Source organism: Crocodylus porosus, unplaced genomic scaffold, assembly GCF_001723895.1.
Source record: "Crocodylus porosus isolate Cpor-Errol unplaced genomic scaffold, CroPor_comp1, whole genome shotgun sequence".
In the NCBI taxonomy this organism is placed as follows: Eukaryota; Metazoa; Chordata; order Crocodylia; family Crocodylidae; genus Crocodylus; species Crocodylus porosus.
In genome coordinates, this window is record NW_017728886.1 from 185,604,680 (window position 1) to 185,613,462 (window position 8,783).

Here is an 8,783-nt window from a genome sequence, read left to right on the forward strand (position 1 = left end):
TCCTATGCGCCCCTTCTCAGGGCTGGGGTCAGTGCACCCCTGAATGTTGTGCCCTCTCTGGCACCGGGGTCTCCACCCTACCGTGGAGCCCCTATGAGGCCTCCTCCAACCCCTATTAGCCTCACCCGGTCCTCTGGTCTTATAAAACAACAAAACAGAAAACTCAAGCCCCTGGGCTACATCGTAAACTCTAAGCCATCTGGCTAACCATCATTCAACTCCCTACCAGGGTGTCCTCCACCCGGTATCCTTGGACAAAAGCTGCTCAGGCCATCAGGCTTCCCTACTCTGCTTACTTCAGCAGAGCTCCTTCTTCCTTGGGTGCTAGTGGGGAACTGCCTGCCTGGCCTCAGCCTGGATCATTTATAAAAGCCAGGCCCTGCCCCCTTCCGGTCAGCTGACCAACCGGCACCTGTACCTCTTTGTAGGAGCAGGGTACTTCAGTGCCCTGCAACACACACCATATATTATTTAGATAGTTAATAGTTATTTACAATTATGTGGATACTGAATGATGCTCTTCAAACAGTCATCAATGAGGTTTACTCTTACGTACCAAAAGCACCACCTCCCTATATAGGTTCTGTCACTAATAATATCACATGTTGAATTTTCTGTGGTGGCTTTAATTTTCATCGCCACATAGAAGGAGAATGGCTTTCCTCAGTTCACAGTCTTGTACAAAATGAAACCTTTACAGGAAGTTTTACATGGTTTTGAGTGTTCAGAGATAATGCTGTTACAGCTCTATCTGGTATTATTTTTATTGTTCTATCTGAAAGAAAACACCTGTTGTTTATTTTTCCAAAACATCTCTAGCTGAGTGGGTACTAAACAGATGCAATTTAAATCTTGAAAACTAAGTTTTCAATGTAAGTTTGCAAATATCATAACCCAATACATAAGGATATCTGTCTGAAAATTGAAAAATCTGTCATTTAGGGAGAATAAATATATAATATATATTTTAAATGTATTTTAATCCACCAAAATATTATATCTAACTATAATACATATCTAATATTTAAATACATTTATATATATTTAAATATATATTAACTTTTATTTTTATTTGATAACGTTATTTCTATGAGCATTGCTATCTCTTAAACCCATCACTTTGGTTTAGTAAAGGGAACAATTTATTATTTTTTAAAATCTTTTATGAAACTGACCTCCTAATGAATGAAAGGGTTTACTGCAAGATTTTGCCACACAGTATGTAAGCTACACAGCTAATTAAAATCTGGTAGTTTCTAAATTAACTAGTAAGTACCTACAGTGATGGAAATTGCCTCTTTAACAGTATTATTGACTGACAAAGTAGGTGATGACCTGCTTGTATCTCCTGCAACTTCATTAGTTTGTCCTAATGGCTACTGCAGGTAAACACTCTGATATTTCATTATCAGGCTGCCTATTGAAGAGTGAGCTAATAAAGAAAAATATTCCTTCCCTAACTGGAGAATCTAGTGTGACCAGTGTGACTCATTCTTTGTCAATAGATGTATAGTTGGCAGCTGCCATTAATAACTATTAGAGCCCTGCTTGAGCTCCAGGATGAGACATTTATATCCTTCATGTTTTAAAAATAAGATATTATCAGTCTGAAGGAGTAACAGTTCAGGCAACAATAGCTTAAACCCTTTTGGTCTGAATCTTTTAACTGGCATCACTTAATCTAAATGTTGTATTCTGCTAGCTAACCATTTTTGTTGGTGTTCAATATGATGAAAGACCCCAGAAGTCATTAATCTGGCTGTTTCTATAGGATGTATTAGTTACAGATAACAGGAAGTGACTATCTCATGCAGTACCTTCTGGGAGGTAAAACATAGATCAGAGGTCAGCAAACATATCAAATGCTTCTCATATTACCAGAGAATTGGATGATTCCAGATCACTGGTTTAGACACTAACTTTCATCACAAAAGGCAAAGAAAATGAATCTATCCCCCTTTGCATCATACTATTCTCTAACAGAGATGAGTAACAGAGATGGGGCTGGGGAACTTGTAAAAATATTTTTTAGGAATACTTTTTAAGATTTAATAGATTTCATAGACATTTGGGCTGGAAGGGACCTCAGAAAATCATTGAGTCCAGGCCCCGACCCCAGGGGCATGAAATCAACTACGGTCAAAGGTTCCCAGCAAGATACGTGTCCAAATGTTTCTTAAAAGAGTCCAGAGTAGGTGCTTACACCTCCTCTAGGCAGCCACTAGGTCACCCCTGAGCGTATGCTTTTCCAGACTGAAGAGTCCTATGGCTCTAAGCCTTTCATCCTAGGGCCTGTTCTCCTGCCCTTTGATCATGCACGTGGCTCTCCTCTGGACTTTCTCAAGCTTTTCCACATCCTTTTAAAATTGTGGAGCCCAGAATTGGATGCAGTACTCCAGCTGTGGCCTCACCAAGGCCAAGTACAGTGGGAGGATGACATCCTGAGATTTGCTTGAGAAGCATCTATGGATGCAAGCCAGAGTTTGGTTTGCTTTACCAGCTGCAACATCACATTGGTGACTCATGTTCATCTTGTGGTCAATCCCCAAATCCCTTTCAGCCATGGTGCTAGCAAGCATAGTGCTGCTGAGCCTGTAAGCGTGCTGTGGGGGATTTTTTCCCTGAGGTGGAGTACCTTGCATTTTTCGGTATTGAATGTCATCAGGTGTTCATCCGCCCATTTTCTGAGCCTGTCCAGGTAGGCTTGGATCACCAGCCTATCCTCAGGTGTGGACACTTTACCGCAAATTTTGGTATCATTGGCGAACTTGGTCAGTCTGCTTCTGACACCAATGTCCACATTGTTAATAAAGATATTAAAGAGTATAGGTTCAAGGACAGAGCCTTGGGGGACTCAACTGGTCACAAAGTGCCATGATGGTTTATTTTATCAATTACCATTCCCTGGGTCTGACCTCAGAGCCAATTTCCCAGCCATCAGACTGTGATGTAGTTGAGGCCACAGTTAGCCAATTTTTGGAATACCAGATCAAAGGCTTTTTAAAACTCAAGATATATGACATCAATCTTGTCTCCCTTGTTCAGGTAATATGTCAAGAAAGAGAAGAGTCAGCCTGGAATATAATTTGTCCAGAAACCACCATTTCCACAGGCATTCAGTAAAGAAACAAACAACAAAACTATTTATAATAAAAACAGAACAAACAAAAGAAATCAGTAACCCCAAATTGAGTTACAGAAAGAGATATAAAAGTAAACAAACACAAGAAAATACCAGAATATTGACCTGTTTTTACCATGCACCTTAAAACCAAGGATATAGTCCCTAGCTAGCTTCACAGGTCTTAATACAGACCTTGCCTCTGACTCTTCCCATTAGGGCCTGCTTCATCTTCCTGAAACCTTGCTTTCCCAGCCTTCTGGGCTGGGAGATATCATCCCCGCCCATGCACCCAGGAAGCCCAAAAACCAAGTCATGCTTTTAAGGCAGGCTTTAGTACCTCTGTCACTCTGGCTATTAACATAAATCACTCCTTCATTTCTAGGGGGAGCTCAAATTGCGCCAGTAATTTCCTAACCTCTGAAGGTGCATATTTACAGACTATAAACTTGCATCCTTTTTAGACATGTAGATGCGCTAATCCAATATACTGTCTCATCCCCATGATAGTTTGACCTGTCAGGTATCAATTTTCTGGCCATTCTTTTAAAATGTAAATTTATCGTTGTCTGTCCAGATCCAAGTTTCTGTGCCTCTGAGCATGTCTTCATGGAGGACCAATAAAAAACCCCAAGCCACATGCTAATTCTCACCATTGTAAGTGTGAACAGCTGAGGGCACCTCAAGTTAATCACTTACTGATGCAACCTGGCTGTAATATAAAGATATATCAAAATTACATTTATATCAAATACTATAGCATATATAGATATGAGAACAACAACACTGGGCACAGCTTCACACTAGCTATAATTAGAAACTAAACACTACAAAACTAAATCTAATTTGGGAAAATATTCTGTGCACGACACATGGTGAACCCCCAGAAGTAACTTTGTTTTGTGACATCCTGTCTAACATTTTAAGTATATCTACACTGCATAGTGTACTGTCGGGTAGAGAACCTTGAGTCCTGGAAGCAGTCTAGCTGTGGTATCATGAAGAATCACATGCTCTTCTTTGCCCTGATATTCCTCAGAATAAGTTAGCCCATCAGTGCTCCATGCTACTGTAGTTCAGTGATGTGTAGTACAGTGGGCAGATCCAGGGGTCCATACATGAGGGTTTGGGAGCAACAATCAATGCTGCAAGGGTGTCTGCACTTTCACTATACCCTCCCCCCAGCCAGTGGGATGGGCAGACTGTGCCATGGGATCAGCAATCTGGGACATTTTAAATCCCCTGAACAAGGTAAGAATCCCTCTTCCCTTCCCCTCTGCTCAGCAGCACATCTTCTTTTGTCCCATCCCCCTTTCCCCCCTACATCACTGCCACTTTCCTCAGCTGATCTGAATGAGGGATAGAGAGATATTTCAGGGCCACTTCTTCCCCATGCCAGCTAAGCAGCCCAGAGAGCTCAGTTCAGCTGGGGACAGCTGTAGACAGGTTCCCCCTTTCCCCACCTGATCCTGGGCTAAAGAGGAACATCCTGGGGAACAAAGCAGGGTACCATGACCACTGTCCCTAGCTGAGCCCAGATCCCCACTCAGTCCAACTGGAGCAGGGCAGGAGCAGATCTTGAGCTCCCCTCATCCCCAGGTCAGCTGGAGACAGCAGGGACAGTAGCAGCAGTGGGCATAGGAGGGGGCCATGGAGGAAGGACAACATGCCACTAAGCATAGAGAGAAAGGGAGATGGAGGCTGCTGCTCTTGCACTATGGTTCAAAAGGCAGGGGAGTAACCACCCCACAGCACCCTCTCTGGATCTGCCCCCGTCTAGCTCATTAGCCTAGGTATGACAATGCTACACTGCATTGTGCAATAAAGATACATAGTGGGCGCATCTACACACTCATTAATACATCTTAGATACTGCACATTTAGTTTAGTACTTGCTTAATAAAGTACTAACTAAATGCACAGTAACTAGAGCTACTGTGCAGTTCTGCTGGTGTACAGTTATTTTGTAACACTTACTGTGTATTAGCCTAATAACACTGTGCAGCAGGCTATTAATATGCGTGGTGTTATTAAGCTAATGGGCAGTTAGTGTCTCATGTAGACGTGCCCAATGAGAATGTGAATTTTCTTGGGATTTTAGGTTGCTGCCATAATATATCACAACAGTAACAAAAGTAATAATTATTCAGTGGAAAATTTGGATGAGAGACCCTCAGTTCTGCATCTTCAGAACATTTCATTTTGTGGTTCATCAGAGAGGCCTATGAAACCTTGGGTGATCTTCAAACCACAAGTTAAAAATTATTGTACCATGGTGACTGAACTCTCTCTCCTCTTATCTCTAGAGAGGATTTCTTCAGATGAAACTTGAAGCACATTACTGGGGCAGTGTAGGAGGCTTACACTTTGTGCTGTAATTGTTTGGCGGGGGTGAACACTGCAGACTGCTTATCTGCCACCTTGCATAAATCCATAATTCATAAAACTGCTCCCTTTGGAGGTTTTAACATTTTCCTTCAGGTCCTCACATTTTTCTTTCCAGCTTCACTTATAGCAACTTTCTTCCAAGAAAAAAAACTTTGGAACTGATAATTAGAGGCCATCATTATATTGTTTGGATCAGATTTCCAGCAGGTGTAAACGCCACTGGATCTATGTCACACAATGCCAGTTGAGCAGCTGACCCTATAACTTTCTCAGTGAGATAGTTCTATAATATATTTCATAGAAAGGTCCACTCCTTTTAAAGGAAGGCATTTAAAAACTACAATCCCCAGAATCTCTCTATATACAGTACTACTCAGGAGGGAATTATGTAAGTTATAGTTTTATTAATTTTTGTGTTTTAACACAACGTGAGACAAAAGGTGGACTGCTTTGCTTTTCCCACTTGTATGAGATGAAATTGCAATCTTTATTACTTTGGCACTTTTGGGATTCTAACCATTTGGAATAAAAAAAGAAGCAACAAGTGACTTTTTAATTAATCTCTGGTTAACATAACAGCCGATAAAAAACCAAAAGAACATCATGTTTCTGTACAGGAAAACAAACCAAAACAAAAATTCTTTTAACTTTATCATTTCTTTTTTTTTTACCTTTGAGACAAAAGAAACATGAAACATATTACCAGGTAATAAAAGTAAAGGAAGCATAGGATCATATTTTGTCAAATGATAAGTTAAAAACCTTAAAAGCATCCACACTCTAAAGGTGTAAGATTTGAATTAAAAGTTAGAAAACTGAAAAATGTTAATTAATATTTAATTCCCTTAAAATGAGAGTATTATCTAAATTTTCTTTATCTGCTTCCATCACTTTGAAATCACCTAGAAACACACTTGACCTGCTAACAGTCACAAGACTGACAGAAAAATACAACTGAGCCATTAAGAACACACACACACATGCTCACATAGTAGAATGGCTTGCAATGAGTTTTGTTTAGGCAGGGCATCATTCATCTCCTCATGATCTTGGGCATTTGCCTGTCTAGGACTAAATGCAGAGTTGGAGCCATTGAAAGCTCCAAGGCACAAATTTGAATCCAGACATGAATTTAAATTGCCTTATTGCTTGGGGATTGTGTCGGTACATTGTGCAGCATTCCAATTTAGGCTTAGCACTAATTTGAACAAATGTTGACTTAACTTCAAAAATAAAAAAGATTAAATCCTATTCAGGGAAATACTGTGGTTTCTGTATATCAGGATTCCCCTCCAACTCTCAAACTACAGTATGAAACTAGCAAACGTATTACATAACACTGCTGAGATTTCCTTGTTGAAAAGGGTGACAATGTGACAATGGCAGAATACAAAAGGCTCATGGAGCCAGAAGGAAAATGGGAATTCATTTTTTTTTGCAAGGGTAGTGTTCTAGAATAGGGAAAGCCATGGGAACAGAAACAGTCTGAAGCTTTCACAGCTTTAACAAGCTCAATTTTCAGCTGTGTCTAGGGTGAGAAATGTGAAGATGTATCTTTTAACTAAAAACCAAAGAATGCATCCTGAAGGCATTGCTAATGATCTGGAAAACATTAAAATATAGATATAGAAAAAAACAAGCCTACTAAGAATTCATGCTGGGATGATATATTTAGCATCTGCTCTAATAGGGAAGCTGTTTTCAGTTCTGTCCTTACATAATTTACCATAAAAATAAAACAGTAATCAGAAATGTAGGTTAACATATGTATCAGTGCTGCTAAAACAAAAAAAGGCATACTAAAGTTCCTTTAAGATTCATTGGTGCCAAGCGACGTTCTTTACATAATTTCTCCCAACCCCATATTAGCTCCATTAAGATTTGGCAATTTTCCTCTTGAGCAACACCAGAGGGAATAGTCTCCTAAGACTATGGCTAAGTTCAGGCATCCAGCAAACCTAGGGCAGTAGTGCTCTAACTTTTGCTTTACTCTAAGCACCCCTGTTTAGGTCAAGAAGAAGCAGAACATACGTAAGCCCCACTTTTTTTTTTTTGGTGGGGGGCTGAGCTTGCCTGCATGGTTCAAGTATAGTAGGTGGGGGGGAAGGTCCTCTCATGCTTCCCAGCATGGCCTGTGGTGTCCCTCAGCTTCTGAAGACTCCTGAGCAGAGCCAAATGGCTGAGCTGCCCCTGACTGGCTGGTGGGGACATCACAGCCACCCACTTGGACCAGATGCAATAATGGCTCATCATGGCATGCACCCTCTTGGCCACAAGCCACCTTCCCTGTGCCTGCTAGGTGTGTGTGTGTGTGTGTGTGTGAGAGACACCTGGGTTCTGTGTATGTATGTGTGTGTGTTCATGCAACTCAGTAGCCCAGGTGTAAGCACACTCTGGCCTGTCTATTTCCCTTGTACATGACCCAATTCATTTCCTCTGCCAACCATTCAGCCCCTCTTGATAAAAGGGGAAAAGTGGTAATGCGCTGCTTGCCATCCTGCCCAGGGAGTCACCCTGGCAGCAAGAGCCAAGCAGCTGAGATAATGGTTCCTACACAAGAATACATCCATCACATGTATCTCTTTCCTGGATTTGGAGGGAGGGAGGGAGGTCTGGGTATTTTTTGACAAGGGAGGAATTTTTTCTTATTTTTTCATCAGTTGTCAGACATAGCTGTGCACCTAGGCAGCAGAAGTGTGTGTGGGGGGGTTAATAGGGCTTAGTCTCCCCAGACACAGTGCAGTGGTAGGGCTGCAAGGCGGCCTGGCTGAGGGCTTCTGGCAGGCAGCAGGGGCAGGGAGGGAGTGAGGCTGGGGCTAGGGGAGCGGCAGGTGCTGGTGGGGCACAGCTGGTGGGGCACAGGACTGAGCCGTGAGTGGCTCATCTCGGGGGTGCAGCTCCTGCTGCTATGCCCCAGGAGGCATGGGGGGTGCATAACCTAGGATCTGCATGGGGCAGGATGGGCTGCTGCTGCAGGCTGGGGCTGGGGCTACAGCAGCGGGGGATGCAGCCACCCCAAAATTCACTGTAGACCCCCTGACCCTCCTCCCAGTGCCACTGCCATCCAAGCCAGTACAGCCTGCCCCCACCGGGAAGAACCTGGCAGTGCTCTGGCCCCAGCCCACAGCAGCAACACACAATGCCCCATGCTGATCCAGGGGCACATGTCCCCCATGCCTTCTGGGATGTGTGCAGCAGCGGGACCCTCCACTCCATCCCCACACACTCCAGATGAGCTGTGGCTTTGTCTAGTGCTCTGCCAGTGTGGGGCTGG